Raw genomic sequence first — 18259 nt, 5'->3', positions numbered from 1 at the left:
CTTGAACAAAATCTACGCAAGTTGGGAATGTGTGACATTTACTCCCAACTTGAGGGGGAGTGTTGAGGTTTTAGAGAGTTTATGCAGTTTACAGCGGTAGTTTTTGATTATTTGTTGTTTAGATAGGAAGTGGGGACCACAACACTCTTGTTGGGTCCTTTTTGAGCAGTTCTTTCAAGTGTTTTATGCTGTTCTTTTGTGTTAGTTGCCCTATAAGGGCATATTTGTCTTTGTACTCTTTATTATTTTAGACTATAAATAATAGTGAAGAGGGCAGCTAGCATTATTGCTCTCTTTTATCTCTCAAATTTCTTATATTCTCTTTCTCCTCTCTTATCTTCTTCTCCAGGAAATATTCTTTTTCTTTTACAGTTTTTTATTTCAGCAGTTTTCTACTTGGTATCAAAGCTCAGCTACGGTTTGTTGGAGTTCTTCCATGCAGTCCTAGATCAGCCCATTGCATGAGGAGATAAAGGGCTGATCGATCTACTTCAGATTGCCTAGTTCCTGGAGTTTTTTGGTGTTTTCTAGTCATAAGAAGGGTGATCTATGTTTTGGCATCAAAATCAGGAAGAACTGAAATGCTGGGAAGAGTCCTAGTCAAGTTGGACTCTTCAATTTTGGTCCGATCTTGGGCACTCAAGCATTGTTGGACTTCTCTAGGTTTTGTATAGGGAGTGGTTAGGTTTCTGGGATTTTCTAGGCCCTTTAGAGTGACCGATTCACATTTCTCTCCGGTGGGAGATAGTGGGAGGAGAGAGATTTCTCTCCAAATAGGGTTTTCTTCTTCTGGAAAGGTCTGCTACCTTTGTGTGTGAGATCGATTTGATCTTGGAGGTTCTCTACCTAATTATTTCCTGCCTTTGAACTGTTTGAAGTAAAATGGAGAGTTGGAGTACTGGGCAGAAATCTACTGGTAACATGGGTCTGGGTGTTGGATGTAGTAGTGATATTTTTGGGTATGGAATTTGATGGTACAAATTACCTAGAATGGGCACAATCAGATAACATGGCCATTGGTGCTCATGGGAAACTAGGGTACATCACTGGGGAGGAGAAGAAACTTGATACAGATCCCTCCTAGTGGGTACAGGAGAATTACATGGTGATGGTTGACTGTGTAACTCTATGTTACCTCATATTGGTAAAAATTTCTTGTGGGCTAACACTACAAAGGAGATTTGGGATGGAGTAACTGAAACCTATTCCCATAAACAAAATGTAGCTAGAGCCTATCAGTTAAGGAATCAGGTGATTAGTACAAAACAGGGAGATAGACCTCTTGCCACGTATTTCTCCACACTGAAAACTCTTTGGCAAGAGATCAACCACTTAGAAACTGTAGAGAGACTGGGCCAAATGGGCCTTAGCCCATTAGTGTCTTTCTTATTAGTTCTTTCTTGTTCTGTTTTCCTATTGGGCCTTTTCTTTATGGGCCTTTAGCTCTTGTTTATGTTTTCTAAGTATAGTGCTGATGTGGATGCCTACTTAAGGGAAGCCTTGTAAATTATGTAACTTAAGTAAGTTTAATAAAAGATTATTGGGGGAAAAGTAGAGATTATCGAACTGCTCATTTCTTTCTCCTTTCTTCTCCAACCTTCCTTCTTCTTCTTCCTTACTTTCATTTGCTTTAATCCAAATTATTCTGCTAATTTTATTGGTTTGAATCACATCTTCGTATCAAAGCAAGTCTCCCTTTTGCCTTTCTCTTTTTTCCTTTTTTTCCCACACACTTTTTTTTTTCTAATCGAAAGGTGTATGGAGAGATAAATTGCTGATCATTTAGAGATCTTGTTTGCCTAGTTGGTAGAGGGTTTGGAGAGTTTGAATTTGGCCAAAGATTAACAAGAAAGTGGGACTGCAGATTATTTTTCCCCAAAACCCTAGTCGACTAGAGAGTTTCTGTTGGGACCCAAACACTCCACCCGAACCCAACTATGGGAGTGGAGCAGACCACCACCCATTAGCAGTTCACAAGGAGACAGAAAGGACATGCGACAAAGCCCCAGAGTTAGTTACACTCAGAGTTGGTTACTCTACAGCCAGAGGATATTCCCCTTTGTTGAGTAGGAGAAGGAGAAGAAGAAAGGAAAGAAGGAAGAAGTAGAAGAAGAGGAGGCTACTGAGTTAAGGCCTCAAAAAAAACAGCTTTAGTCGAGTGAAGCATTGTATTTATACTATACTGGCCGTATAACACAATAGGTCTACAAAATTACAAAAATACCCCTATGGCACTAAACCTATGTACAGTACATATAATACACCTATCAACACTCCCCCTCAAGTTGGGGCAGATATCAATCATGCCCAACTTGTCACAGAGACCTTGGTGTCTAGAATGGTTTAGCCCTTTTGTAAAGATGTCTGCTAGTTGGTCTTCAGAGCTGTTGTATGGAGTGCATACTTCGCCTGTGATGATTTTCTATCTGATAAAGTGCTTGTCAACTTCAATGTGCTTTGTTCTATCGTGTAGTACCGGGTTGGCAGCGATACTTATAGCTGCCTTGTTGTCACAGAGTAGAGTCATGGGTTTACCTACTGGAAAACCTAACTCTCCCAATAGATTCTTTATCCACATACCTTCAGCTACTCCGTGTGCCATTGCACAGTACTCAGCTTCAGCACTGGATCTAGCTACCACGGTTTGCTTCTTACTCTTCCAAGTAACAAGGTTCCCTCCTACAAAGGTGCAGTAACCACTAGTAGACCTTCTGTCACTTTGAGATCCAACCCAATCCGCATCTGTGTAAATTTCAACTCTCAAATGTCCATGTTTCTGGAATAATAAGCCAGCACCCGGGAACTTCTTAAGATACCGCAGTATTCTCTCTACTGCTTCAAGATGAGTGGACCTAGGTGCATGCATGAACTGGCTGAGGACACCAACAACATATGCTATGTTTGGACGAGTCATAGAGAGGTACAACAATCTCCCTACAAGCCTTTGAAATTGCTTCACATCCTTAAGAGGTTCACCTTGGCTGTCACTTAACTTATGGTTGGGGTTAATGGGAGAGTCAGCTGGTTTAACCCCAATCTTTCCAGTGTCCTTAAGCAAATCTAAGACATATTTCCTTTGGGAGATGAAGATACCCTTTTTTGATCGGGCAACCTCAATTCCAAGGAAGTATTTGGTGGGTCCTAGATCTTTCACTTCGAACTGAGTGGCAAGGAGGCCCTTCAAACTTTGAATTTCATCCTTCGAGTCACCAGTAACAATTATGTCATCCACATTTACTATTAGGGCAGCCATTTTACCTTCTCTTTTTACAAACAGTGTGTGATCTGACTGACATTGCTTGTATCCCCTCTGCTGAACTGCAGTATGAAATCTGCTGAACCAAGCTCTTGGTAATTGCTTCAGCCCATATAAAGACTTCTTCAACTTGCACACCTTTTGTTCACTTCCTTGAGCCAAAAAACCGGGGGGTTGAACCATATAAACTTCTTCTTCAAGGTCACCATTAAAGAAGGCATTCTTGATGTCGAGCTGATGTAGATCCCAATTCAGTTTGGCAGCAAGAGAAAAAAGGACTCTAATAGAGTTCATTTTGGCAACAGGGGCAAAGGTTTCTGCATAATCAACCCCATATACTTGAGTAAAACCCTTTGCCACTAAACGAGATTTATACCTCTCCACGGTTCCATCAACCCCATGCTTAACAGTGAACACCCATTTACATCCAACTGAATCCATTCCCTTAGGGAGATCAACATGTTCCCACGTGCCATTCTTATGACGAGCATCAATTTCTTCCTTCATGGCCTTCGTCCATTCTGGTACTGAGAGGGCTTTTGCCACATTCTTGGGAATAGAGATACTGTCAATAGAGGTAAGAAAAGCACGAAATGAAGGTGAGATGTTCTCATAGGAAACAAAGTTGGAAATGGGGTGTTTAGTGGTGCACGACCTAACACCTTTCCTATGGGCAATGGGAAGGTCAAGATCATTAGCAACAGGGAGGTTGGGAGTCAAGTTACCTGAGTGAGTATGATCTTCCCCCAAGGAATTTGATGGCATTTGAGGTACGGCTTCTGGATTCTCTACAGCTCTTGAACCTGGTTGGCCTTTACGACAACGAGAAAAAACACGAAAAGGGGGAGGATTAGAAGGAGAAGGGGGAGAAGGAGTAGGAAGAGGAGGAAGTTGAACCAGTTTCTCCTCATGCCTACACTCCCCTTGAGGAGAAACAGGAAAGAAGGGCTCATCCTCAAAGAAGGTAGCATCCATGGTGACAGAGAATTTCCGAGAAACAGGATCAAAGCAACGATACCCTTTCTGAGAGAATGAGTTGCCAAGAAATATGCACGGGATAGCACGAGAGTCCAATTTCCCCCGGGTGGGAGATAGGTTTTGGACAAAGCACCGACAACCAAAAACACGAGGAGGAATAGAAAGAAGAGGGGCCTTAGGAAAGAGAAGCTGATGTGGGGCCTTGTACTCGAACCAACGAGAGGGCATTCGGTTAATGAGGTATGTAGAACAAAGGACGGCCTCAAGCCAAAATCGTTTGAGAACATTCATGTGGAGTAGTAAACCCCGTGCCACTTCAAGAAGGTGTTGGTTCTTCCGTTCAGCCACACCATTTTGTTGTGGCGTGCGGGCACAAGAGCTCCGGTGAAGTGAGCCATGTGAAGCAAAGAACTCCGTGAGGTCACTATGAAAAAATTCCTTTGCATTGTCTAGTTGAAATATTTGAATTTCGGTCTGAAATTGGGTGAAGACCATCCACTGAAAATCTTGGATAATTTTTTGTACTTCCTCACGGGTTCGCATTGGATATACCCAAGTGTATCTGGAATAATTGTCAATGAAGGTAATGAAGTACTTGTAGCCACTCTTAGAAGGTAAAGTAACAGGGCTCCACACATCAGAATGCACAATGTGAAAAGGAAACTCAGATTTACCATTTCTTTGAGGAAATTGAGTTCTACAATGCTTGCTTAACTAACACGTTTGACAAGAAAAATTAGACAGACACTGACTTACACAGTTCTGGGAAAACAACTTTCAAGGACTCAAAAGACAAATGACCCAGACAACAATGCCACAAATACATTTTATTCTTTCTAAACTGACTCATAGACTCTGTAACATGAAGGCCAACTGTATTCTCCAACATATAGAGTCCATCAACCATACGTCCCCTACCAATCGTCCTCCCCGAGGCCAGATCCTGAATCACACAATAGGAAGGGAAAAAAGTCACAGAACAGTTTAAGAAATTTGTAACACTACTGACTGAGAACAAATTCATAGGGAATTTTGGAACATGAAGAACATTAGAAAGAGTAAGGCCGAGGGGGAGAGAGAGAGTTCCTTGACCAGCTATGGAAGTGTATGATCCATCAGCTAGTCTCACTTTATCTCTTTCGAAAAGAGGGTGATAAGTTTGAAAGTAAGAGGACATACCAATCATGTGTTTTGACGCTCCAGAATCAATGATCCATGGAGAGTCAAGGTCGTAAGAAGCAACATGGAAAGCTGTGGCAGGATTACCTGATGTGGATGCAAAAGAGGTGGTGGGGGGAGCATCCATCTGGCAAATTGCTCTACCATAAAGCTCCAAATGGTCACGGAAGGAGTTTACAATATCCTCCCTTGGGTCAGATCCAGAGTAGCTACGTTGGCCATGTGGTGTTTGAGTCACATTAGAAGTGGAGGGCTGATTCTCCCGAGTAACCATATTGGCCATGTGGTGTTTCTTGGTACCTTGTTGCCCGGGTCTTCTAATTACATCTGAGCCTTCCTTCTTAGGTAAATCCTGAGCCCACTTTGGTTTCCCATGGAGATCCCAACAAGTATCTTTGGTGTGCCGGGGCTTCTGACAATTAGTGCACCACAATTTTTCCTTATCTTCTGCTTTCTTCTGGAGATCCCCTCTCTTGGAAGAAAGTCCACCACAATTTTTCCTATCTTCTGCTTTCTTCTGGAGATCCCCTCTCTTGGAAGAAGGTCCACCACTAGTAGAGGAACCCTCCTTTGCCGCCAACACAATTGCATTCCCTCCGGTGCTGTTCATCGAGTTTCTTCTGCTCTCTTCAGACTAGACAAGAGCATAGACCTCCTGAATTGAAAGAAGATCCTTAGAACTTAGAATTTGTATTCTGATGGATTCAAAGATAGGATTGAGACCATGTAAAAAAGCAAACACTTTTGCTGTGAGACAAGTTTCTTATACAATTTTGCATCTTCATCACACTTCCAATCAATATTCTGGTAATGGTCCAACTCCTTCCAAACAGTTGTCAAGTCAGAGTAATAAACTGATAAACTCCTCTCCCCCTGTTTACAAGTAGATGAAGCTGCTTGCAGTTGATAAATCTTGGCATAGTGTCGAAGTTCAGAATATGTGGATTTTGCCTGTTCCTAGATCTCATTTGCAGTTTCAGCCCACATGAAGTTCTTCCTTATTTGTGGTTGCATGGAGATCAAAAGCCATGATATAACCATACTGTTCTCCTGATCCCATCTATCATGTTCTGCATCTCCAGAAGGTGGTTCTTTGATTCTTCCATTTATGTAGCCTATTTTTCCCCTTGCAGTTATGTATAGCTTGATCTCCCTTGACCACTCTAGGTAGTTTAACCCATCAAGAGGAACAACAGCCATAGGGAAGGATAGGTCACTGCTCCCACTCATTCCATTCAGCATTGTGGAGATTCCGGATGTAGCTGAATCTTCACTATTCAGGATTCTAGGTTTAGAAGTACACAAAACCAAAGGCACACTGCCTTACAGAGCTGCTACAGTCCACAACTAGGCACTTGCTGATTTTCGGTTTCACAGAGAACCAAGCACAAATACTGCAGCTGCAGTACTAGGTTGTATGACCTACACTGTGTAGGAGTCCACAGAACAATATACGAACTGCACTTGCAGCGTAACCAGGTCTGAATGACCTACAGTTTTACAACTTTAATACAGCTTCTCAGCTGAAAAAAAACTCAGTAGGAACAGCAATACGAGTGGTGGTTCACCACACCTAATCGGCTGATATCCACTTTCCAGGGCAGCGAACAATCACTTAGGGTCTAGGGTTCATCAACAGTCCCTTAGAGAGCTGAATAGAGCAACACACAATCGGAGGAAGGGGGACAGTCCCTACTCAGATTTTGGGACATTAACAGTCGTGCAAGAAGAGAACCATAAACAGAAAAAATTCAGTTCAGTACCTAGGTCACCCGAACTGTGAATAGGCAGTACAGTCATGGACTCAAACTTCTCTTCAGGTCAGAACCTTCCTTCGTACATCTGGGATGGTTTTCTACAGTCTTCTTAGCCGAGCAACTCCAGTTACCAGCACCTAAGGCTGAAGGATGAAGGAAGAAGAAAAAAAAACTTGTAGCAGAACCCTTTTCTGCGCTAGGAAGTTGAACAGTCAGCTTTCTTGTAGCAAACCTTACTCGGCAATGGAGACTAACCACAGCACTAGAGAATGCTTCCTCTTCCTTGTCTTCGAGCATCAGGACTATAGCTTCTACGCAGCAGTGGAGAGAGACCTCAGCTGGTTGTTTTCCAGGCCTGGACGGTCCTGCTCTGATACCATGTTGAGCAGGAGAAGGAGAAAAGAAAGGAAAGAAGGAAGAAGAGGAGGCTACTGAGTTAAGGCCTCAAAAAAAACAGCTTCAGTCGAGTGAAGCATTGTATTTATACTATACTGGCCGTACAACACAATAGGTCTACAAAATTACAAAAATACCCCTGCGGCACTAAACCTGTGTACAGTACATATAATACACCTGTCAACACCCTCGATGATATCTTCCAAAGTTAATTACCCTGCAATCAGAGGATATTCCCTCTATGATTACACCTATAGGCCAGCTATATAAGGCCATAATCATATAATGAAAGGTGTGAATGAATATCCCTTCGTTTTTCTCTCTCTGAGTCCATCCTCTTCCTACCTTCCCTTCTCTTCTTCCCCTTCATCTTCTGTTTCAGGAGGTTAAGCCACCCTCGAAGGGGCTTCCGAGGTGAGTGGTAACTCATCAAGTTGGTATCAGAGCCAGGCTATCCAGATCGCAGGCCAGCTATGCTGCAGACACGTTCCTCTACCATGGATGATAGAGTCGACCAGCTTGAGATTGGGTTCCACCAGGTGCTGAACGAACTCAGGGAACTCAAAGTGGTTGTCTCCAGCATCGCCTCTCAGCAACAATCTGGCGAGACTAGTCACCCAGCAGGGGCAGAAGCCTCTGCTTCCAGTAGCCAAAGAACTAGGTATTACCCCGCCGGAAAAGTCACTAAGATCAACTTTCCCAACTATTCCAGAGGAGATCCCATTCCTTGGATCTTCAGAGCAGAAAGGTTTTTCGAGTACCATGAAACCCCTGCACACCAGCGCGTCTCCATCGCTCCCATTCACCTAGAAGGAGACGCGATCCTATGGCTCCAGTGGTATTGCCAAAACCATCCTTAGGTAACTTGGGTGGAGTTCACTGAAGCTCTGTGCATCCGTTTTGGGCCAACGGCGTTCGTGGATAACGACGAACTCCTCACTCGGTTAAAACAGACTAGGACGGTAGCAGACTACCAGCTCGAGTTCGAGAGAATGGCGACCAGGGTACATGGATGGCCGGAGAAGGCCTTAGTGGGGTGTTTTGTGGGAGGCCTCAGAGAGGATATCTGCTTGGAGGTGAGGGATCTCCGTCCGGAGATAGTCATGGCTGCGGTGGGTTTGGCTCGCCTGCAAGAAGAGAAAATCGACAACCTGCACAGAGCCAGCAAGCTGTCCTACCCAAATGTGAGGGTTACCCAACGGGCCGATCAGCAACCCATGAAACAAGTTGGGGATTCTCAGAAGCCCATTTTACCTAGGCCCACTATGCCCTTCAAACGCCTCTCATGGGCTGAGATGCAGGCCCGGCGCGAGAAGGGCCTCTGTTACAACTGTGATGACATGTTTGGGCCGGGCCATAAGTGTCGGGTCCAGCGAGTGTTTCTCCTTCAGACAGAGGAAGAGTCGGAAGGGACAGAACCAGAGCACATAGAAGACTGTGAACTGATATCAAACGAACCAGAACCTGTCGGAGCCGAGATCTCCTTACACGCTCTAATGGCCTCAACCCTCTTCAGTCCATGTGAGTAGAAGGAAGATTGGTTGGCCGGTCTGTGATGATCTTGATTGACAGTGGCTCTACCCTGAATTTCATCACTTGCCAATTGCCAATGCAACTAGATATGACTATACAACCCACTCCTCTCTTTTCGATCCATGTGGCTAATGGGAGTCATATGTTATGTGGTGGTGTATGTAAGAAGGAAAAGATCCTCATACAGGGCCATAATTTCATGATAGATCTCCACCCATTGGAATTCTTGGGGGCTGATATTATTTTGGTAATTCATTGGTTACGTGGCCTAGGTCCTGCACTTTGTGATTGGGCCAAAATGACAATGGATTTTTACAAGGATGGTCAGACTTGTCATTTACAAGGGGTGCAGCCCCCTAGTCCCCAAGGTGATAATTTAGCTTCCATGATACGGGCCTCCAAGGATGCTGGACAGCCCTTATTTATGCACTTAGGCATTCGGCCCACAGTCCCAATTTTAAACAATCAGGGCTGTGACCCACCCACGGAAGCCCAACACGAGGCCTTACGATCGATACTCGATCAGTTTGGTGACATATTCAAGGAACTGAACCAATTACCTCCACCCCGGGCCCATGACCATCAGATACCCCTCTTACCTAATTCCAAACCGGCCAATGTGACGTGATATAGATACCCTTATTTCCAGAAGATGGAAATTGAGAAAGCAGTAAGAGAGCTATTGGACAAAGGGCATATATAGACCAGCACCAGCCCTTTTTCATCCCCTGTACTCCTAGTGAAGAAGAAGGATGGTAGTTGGCGTTTTTGCGTAGATTACCGGGCCCTGAATCAAATTACAGTGAAGGACAAGTTTCCGGATATCATCAAATCCGGGTTAACCAGGCTGACATCCACAAGACAGCCTTTAGAACCCACGATGGCCATTATGAGTTTCTGGTTATGCCGTTTGGACTCACCAACGCCCCCTCCACCTTTCAGGCCCTCATGAATGACATCTTCAGGCCATTCCTAAGGCGATTTATTTTGGTGTTTTTCGATGACATTCTGGTTTACAGCAGGGACTGGGACACCCATATGGAACATCTGAAACTTACCCTCACAACTCTAAGGGAGCACCAGTTACATGCCAAAATGACAAAGTGTTCCTTTGGACAAAGACAGATTCAGTACTTAGGCCATGTGGTTGTAGCAGGGCGGGTCATGGCAGACCCAAAAAAGATAGATGCCATCCAAAAGTGGCCCAAGCCCACTACTGTAAAGGCTCTCAGGGGTTTTCTTGGGCTTACCGGTTATTATAGGCGCTTCATTAAGGGGTATGGGCTTATGGCCGCCCCTCTAACGCATCTGTTAAAGAAGGATTCTTTCGGTTGGGCTGATGATGCCCAATGGGCCTTTGAAGACTTGAAGATAGCAGTTTCTAGTCCTCCAGTCCTCACTCTTCCAGACTTCTCTCAGCCCTTTGAAATAGAGTGTGATGCATCGAGGGTAGGGGTAGGGGTCGTCCTGATGCAGAAAGGGCAGCCCATTGCTTATTTCAGCAAGGCTCTCTCAGCAGCTCACCAAAATCAGTCTACTTATGTCAAGGAAATGATGGCTGTGGTAATGGTAGTTCAGAAATGGCGTACATACCTATTGGAACGCCAATTTATTATAAGGACAGACCAACGAAGTTTGAAGTACATAGCAGAACAAAGGGTGCACACCCCAGAGCAGCAAAATGGCTTAGTAAACTGATGGGATTTGACTACCACATAGAGTATAAGCCTGGGCCCGCAAACCGAGTAGTTGATGCCTTATCACGGGTAGAAGAGCTAGCCCAACTGACCTGCTCTCAGCCCAGTTTTCCCTTGTTTGAATCTATACGACAAGAAGCCAGGTCTGATCCGTAGCTACAGGACATTAGGGATAAGTGAAGACGTGACCCTTCCCAGGTTGCGGGTTACCAAATTGTAGGACCTGATCTTTTCTTTAGGGGCAGGTTTGTGGTTGCTCCAAATTCCGCCCACAAAACTGAACTGCTAAGGTTGTTTCATGATTCCACGTTGGGAGGACATTCAGGGGTGCTACGGACCCTAAAGAGGCTCAGCAGCCACTACCATTGGGTAGGAATGCGCAAGGATGTGTTGCACTATGTATCCAAATGCCAAACCTGCCAACAGCAGAAATACTCCCCACAGTCTCCCGCGGGCCTTCTACAACCCCTCAAGATTCCAGAGCAAGTGTGGGAAGTCCTCTCCATGGACTTCATCACAGGACTTCCCCGTTCTGCAGGGAAGGAGGTTATCATGGTAGTGGTTGACCGTCTCACCAATTACAGCCATTTTTCTGCATTGCCTCACCCTTACACCGCAGCAATGGTGGTTGACATCTTCATATGGGACGTCGCAAAACTGCATGGAACACCAAGATCCATTGTCTCGGATCGTGACCCTGCCTTCCTAAGTTCATTCTGGAAGGAATACTTCCGATTGCAAGGAACCAACTGCACCCATCCACAAGTTATCATCCGCAGACTAATGGACAGACTGAAGTTCTTAATCGATGCTTAGAAGCCTACCTTAGATGCTTCATAGGGGAGAAGCCTAGACAGTGGACCCACTGGCTCCCGTGGGCAGAATACTGGTACAACTCGACTTATCAGCTAGCTGCAGGAATCACACCCTTCAAGGCTCTATATGGCAGAGAACCCGCTCCCATATTACCTTATGAATATGGGTCGTCCAAGGTGGCAAAAGTAGAGACCCGCCTACTGGCAAGAGACGAAATCCTTAGACTGCTTAAGACCAACTTGACAAAAGCCCAACAACGAATGAAGGTCCGCTATGTCTCTCACCACCGCCCATTAGAGTTTCAGGTGGGTGATTTTGTCTACCTTAAGCTCCAACCTTACTGCCAGGTCTCAGTGGTAAGACGGGCTTGGCACAAGCTAGCTCCCAGGTATTATGGGCCCTATAAGGTGCTGGAGAGAGTGGGCCTTGTTGCTTACTGATTGGACCTCCCTGCTACCTCAAAGCTTCATTCGGTGTTTCACATCTCACTTCTCAAGAAAGTTGTGGGAAATCATACTCCTATCTCATCCAACTTACCCCAGTTCACCAAGGAAAGGGACATTTACACGGAGCCTATTAGAATTGTGGATTTCTGTTGGGTTCGACGAGGTGGGCAGGTTGTGCTAGAAGCCAAGGTAGAATGGGCCGGGCTGCCTCCAGAAGACACCACTTGGGAATCTTACCTAAGGCTTAAAGAGAGGTTTCCATACCTAGACCTTGAGGGCAAGGTCAATGCTAAGGAGGGAGGAATTGTTGGGACCCAAACACTCCACCCGAACCCAACTATGGGAGTGGAGCAAACCACCACCCATCAGCAGTTCACAAGGAGACAGAAAGGACACGCGACAGAGACCCAGAGTTGGTTACACTTAGAGTTGGTTACTCTGCAGCCAGAGGATATTCACTCCATGATATCTTCCAGAGTTAGTTACCCTGCAATCAGAGGATATTCCCTCTATGATTACACCTATAGGCCAGCTATATAAGGCCATAATCATATAATGAAAGGTGTGAATGAATATCCCTTCATTTTTCTCTCTCTAAGTCCATCCTCTTCCTACCTTCCCTTCTCTTCTTCCCCTTCATCTTCTATTTCAGGAGGTTAAGCCACCCTCGAAGGGGCTTCCGAGGTGAGCGGTAACTCATCAGTTTCCTCAGTCACGGGTTGAAGAGGCTATTTGGATGTGGTGCTCAAGGCTTAGAGGGTTCCTTTTTATCTCCAAAAGTGGGCGGCTGCACTTGGAAGTGGTTTGGATAGCTCTGGTTTGAGCGGATACCTCTTCTTTCTTTCTCCTTGGAGGCTAGGTATAGTGAAACCCTAGTTTTGTGACTTTTGAGTGCCTGACTGACCTTAGTTAGTTCTATAAAGGTTGGAAACATTGTTTTTTTATCTTCGTTTGATTGATGGAGCAATCTGGAAGTGAGGTGAAGTAGATCCCGATGTCGGGGGTTGGTCCCGTAGATTCCATTCTGACAGGAGATACTACAATTAAACTTGACGGAACAAATTACCTTGTTTGGGCACAATCTATTAAGATCCATGTCTGTAGTAGAGGTAAACTAAGGTTTCTCACGGGTAGTAAGATGATGCCAGAAGAGACTGATCCTACATATGAGAAATGGATGCAAGATAACTATGCAGTTATTGGGTGGTTGGTAAATTCGATGCAACCCCACATAAGTCAACACTATTTGTGGATGACTTCAGCCAAGGAGATTTGGGAGTGTTACAAAAACATACTCTTAAAAATTAAATGTTGCAAGGGCCTACAAACTGAAGAACGATGTAAAAAATTTAAAACAAAGGGAGAAGAGTGGTTGTCTACTATTTGATGTTGAAGTCACTATGGCAGGAGATAGATGTTATGGAAGCAGTCGTATGGGAAAGCACCAAAGATGCAGAAACTTTTAGGAAATTTGTGGAAAGAAACAGAGTGTTTGAATTCCTTATAGGACTCAATCTTGAATTCGATATTACAAGGAAAAATATCTTGGCCAAGGATGAAGCATCACTTGCTCAGGCATACTCTATGGTGAGCAGTGAAGAGAGCAAGCAATAGGTATAGCTACAAACCCCACCTTCCCAGAACATTTTGCACATGTTGATATAAAAACAAAGGGGCTAAATGAAAAAAAAAGGAGGTGATATGTGAATATTGCAAGAAGCCAAAACATACGAAGGATTCTTGTTGGAAGCTTCATCCAGATCTTCTTCTTGAGAGGTTTTGGAACAACAACTTTAAGAAGGGTGGTCAGTCTAGAAAGCCCAAGAATGCAAATGTTGCTACAGTATCTGAAAGTGAAGAAAAATCTATTGTTGAACAACTGGCAGCAATGAAGGAAGAATTTGAGAGATATAGGAAGTTGATAAACCACTTGGAGTCTACTGTTGCATCTTCCTCCTCAGGCACCCCCTCTACATCCACTTTTGCCCATTTAGGTATTCGTGCTTCTGCAAATCATGCTACAGCCTCAGGTAATCGTAGAATTCCTTAGATCATAGATTCTGGTGCATCTATGACTAGCATACCAAACCTTTTATGTTCATACTAGCTCCTCTCAGGTAGAGAGAAGATTTCTCTTGTCAATGGGTCTCTTACTCCCATCTCTGGCAAGGGGAATATTAAAGCCTCTGACTCACTTGTATTATCCTTTGTCATTCATGTTCCCAAACTTAGCGTTAACCTTTTATCTATTAGTAGTTTAACAAAATCAATGAACTGTAGCATAACCTTCTTTCCTACTTATTGTGTTTTTCAAGACCTGACGTCTCAGAGGATGATTGGGAGTGGCCATGAGGCGAATGGGATATACTTACTGGATGTTTGTGATCAAAATCCTGAATTACCTAATGGAGTAGCTTCGGAGTCTATTTTATCAGAGTTAGTTAATAAAGTCATGATATGTCATTTCAGATTTAGTCATTTGTCTTTTTCAACTTTGAGTCATTTGTTTCCAAAAATGTTTAAGGGAATATCCCTATCGAATCTTTATTGTGAGTCATATGAACTTGCAAAACATTGTAGACAATCTTTTTCAGTGAGTAATAAAAGATTTGTTTCTCCTTTCCATATTATGCACTCTGATGTGTGGGGGCTATATCATTTACCTACTATGGGGGATTTCAAATATTTCACTTTTTATTGATGATTTCTCTCGTTACGCTTAGATTTACCTTATGAAATCCCGGGATGAAGTACCAAATATTGTACGAAAATTTCATGACCTTACACTTATCCAGTTTAACACTCGGATCAAAATATTCCGATTTGATAATGCAAAGGAATATTTTGAGAAGAGCCTTTCCTCCTACTTTGATACCTTTAGAGTTATTCATCAGAGTTCCTATTCCTACACTCCTTAACAAAATGGGGTGGTGGAAAGGAAGAACAAACATGTGGTTGAGGTTGCAAAGAGCCTCATTTTTGCTTCCCATGTTCCTATTAAGTTTTGGGATGATGCTGTCTTTACAGCTACATACTTGATAAACCGAATGCCTTCTCAGGTTCTGGGGTTTAAAACTCCCTTTAGCTTGCTTTTCCCAAATGAGGATCTCTTCTCTCTTCCTCTCAGGGTGTTTGGGTGCACTTGCTATGTTCATGTTCATAGTCATCAAAGACATAAGTTTGAGTCTAAAGCACACAAGTGTGTCTTTTTGGGATATGACTCAACACAAAAGGGGTACTGCTGTTTTAATCTGGTTTGTAGCACTCGCTTTGTTTCTAGTACATCACTAGGGAGGAGAAGAAACCTGATACAGATCCCTTCTAGTGGGTACAGGAGAATTACATGGTGATGATTTGGCTGTGTAACTCTATGTTACCTCATATTGGTAAAAATTTCTTGTGGGCTAATACTACAAAGGAGATTTGGGATGAAGTGACTGAAACCTATTCCCAGAAACAAAATGTAGATAGAGCCTATCAGTTAAGGAATTAGGTGATTAGTACAAAACAGGGAGATAGACCTCTTGCCACATATTTCTCCACACTGAAAACTCTTTGGCAAGAGATCGACCACTTAGAAACGGTGGTTTGGGAGAGTATGAAGGATGCATCAACTTATCAGGGGTTGGTAGAAAAGAAAAGGGTGTTTGAGTTCTTGGTTGGGTTGAACCCTGAATTCGACATTGCTTAGCAACACCTCCTTTCTAGAGAAAGTGTAACTCTTTCTCAAGTCTATGCCTTTGTCTCTGGAGAGGAGAGCAAGATGAATGTTATGTTGAGACAGCCTGGGATTAATTAGTCAGCTATGGTTAGTATAGTTAAATCTAAGCCGAATGGAGACAAGGGGAGTGGTGAGGCTAGGAGGGAGGACAAGAAGAACTTGGTGTGTAACTATTTCAAGAAGACTAAGCATACTAGAGACACTTGTTGGAAGCTTTACCCTCATCTCATACCAGCTCGGGTTAAGAACAAGAAGAGAAATGACCCTTCAGGACCTCTCTCCTAGGTTGATTAGAGTCCATTGCAGCAACAGTAGTGAGGAATGAATTGGAGAAGTATGGATAGGTTATGAATAAGAAGGATTCAGCCAGTTCTAGTTTTTCAGATGGGCAACACAGTGCAGGAGCCAACTATACTACTTCCTTTGTTCATACAGGTAGTTCATATGCAGTTGCAAATCATGCATCCACCTCAGGTAAGGAGGGACCTCCCTGGATTATAGACTCAGGAGCATCTGAGCACATGACCAATATACCTTCCCTTTTTAGTTCTTACCAATTGTGCTCTGGTAGAGATAGAGTCTCTACAGAAAATGGTTCCCATATTCCCATTGCTGGGAAAGGGATAGTTAGAGCGACTAATGACATTACTTTATCCTCTGCCTTACATGTCCCTAAACTCCACACTAATCTTCCTTCCAAGTAAATTATGTTTTGCAGGATCTGGAATCAAAGAGGACGATTAGGAGTGGTCGTGAGGTGAATGGAGTCTACCTTCTGGATGAGATTCCGAGACATTAGAGCCATGTGTTAGTAGCAATAGTAGTAGTGGATTAGAGTCAGTGAGTCAGATTATGCTCTGGCATAATCGTTTGGGTCATCTTTCTTTCATTTCATTAAGGCTTTTGTTTCCAAAGTTGTTTGAGTCTATTCAGTTGTCTAGTTTGGAATGTGAAAGTTCTTAGTTAGGAAAGCATTGTAGACATTCTTTTAAACCAAGTAATAAAATAAGTTCCTTTGCTTTTGATATTGTTCATATTAGATGTGAATCAGTCTTCTAATATCAGATTTAAAATCAGTAATTAACAGTGCAAATCAGATCTGAATAATAGTGCAAGAGTTGTGTATGTCGAAGAGAAGAGGTAAGAGCAGAAGTCGAATGATTCACCCTTCTCCTCTAACCTTATTTTATTAATCTCTACAAATTAATGATGACAAGTATGCCCTTAAGTGGGCGGCCAGCTTGGCAATTACATAAAGAAAATAAAACAAGAACAAATAATAGGCCCATTAAGTGAGGCCCATCAACATAAAATAAAAGATAAAAATAAAGGATATCACACAAGCAGCTGTTAGGGTCCATTCGGCCCAGTCTCTTTACACTCCCCCTCAAGCTGAGCATAGATGTCAATCATGCCCAACTTTCTTATATAGTGTGTCAATTTCCCTTTGGGAACTCCCTTGGTCAAGATATCAGTCAGTTGCTCTTCTGATGTGATAAATGGCAAACAAACTTCTCCTGAAGAGACTCTTTCCCTTATGAAATGCCTATCAACCTCAATGTGCTTAGTTTTGTCATGTTGAACAGGATTATGTGCAATGTTGATAGCAGCTTGGTTGTCACAATAGAGCATCATTGGTTTCTCGTAGTCCACCCCCAATTCCTCTAGAAGGGATCGTAGCCATAGTAGTTCTGACACACCATGAGCCATTGCCCTGTATTCTGCTTCAGCTGAGGATCTAGCAACTACTGATTGTTTCTTACTTCTCCAAGATACAATATTCCCAGCAACCAGAGCACAATAACCAGAGGTGGACCTTCTGTCATCAATACATCCTGCCCAATCTGCATCAGTAAAGGCTTCTAGCTTCATGTGACCATGCTTAGCAAATAGAATACCTTTCCCTAGAGTACCTTTCAAGTAGCACAGAACCCTTTCTGCAGTAGCTAGATGAGTATCTCTAAGAGAATGCATAAACCGACTAATAACACTTACTGCATAGGAAATATTTGTCCGAGTCATGCAAAGGTATAACAACCTCCCAAGCAATCTCTGAAACACTCCCTTATCAGACAAAGGTTCACCATCTGTGGCAGAAAGCTTATGACTTGGATCAATGGGAGTGGAGATAGGCTTAGCTCCAAGTTTACCAGTTTCAGCAAGAAGATCAAGGACATATTTGCGCTGAGATATGAAGATACCATCCTTAGACCGAGCAACTTCAATACCCAAGAAATACCAAAGATCTCCCAAGTTTTTGATTTCAAATTCAGAGTTGAGAAATCCTTTTAGTTTACTGGCCTCTTCAATGTCATTACCCGTGACCACAATATCATCAACATAAACAATCAAGAAGGTCACCAGAGTGTTATTTCTCTTCAAGAACAATGTATGATCAGATTGTGTTTGAATGTAGCCAAAGGAGACAAGAGCAGCCCGAAATCTCTCAAACCAAGCCCGAGGAGATTGTTTGAGACCAT

General features: G+C 43.4%; 1 protein-coding gene across 3 annotated transcripts in view; it reads right to left on the bottom strand.

The window, feature by feature from the left end:
* LOC104609499 (peroxisomal (S)-2-hydroxyacid oxidase GLO4-like) overlaps nt 1–18259 on the bottom strand; it is a 146430-nt gene that overhangs the window by 96847 nt on the left and 31324 nt on the right. The gene's annotated exons all lie outside the window — the stretch shown is intronic.

The sequence above is a fragment of the Nelumbo nucifera genome, chromosome 7 (assembly GCF_055504915.1).
Source record: "Nelumbo nucifera cultivar China Antique chromosome 7, China Antique-T2T, whole genome shotgun sequence".
Taxonomy (NCBI): Eukaryota; Viridiplantae; Streptophyta; class Magnoliopsida; order Proteales; family Nelumbonaceae; genus Nelumbo; species Nelumbo nucifera.
Note: the sequence above shows the minus strand (reverse complement) of the source record. Positions and strands in the feature narration are given on the sequence as shown.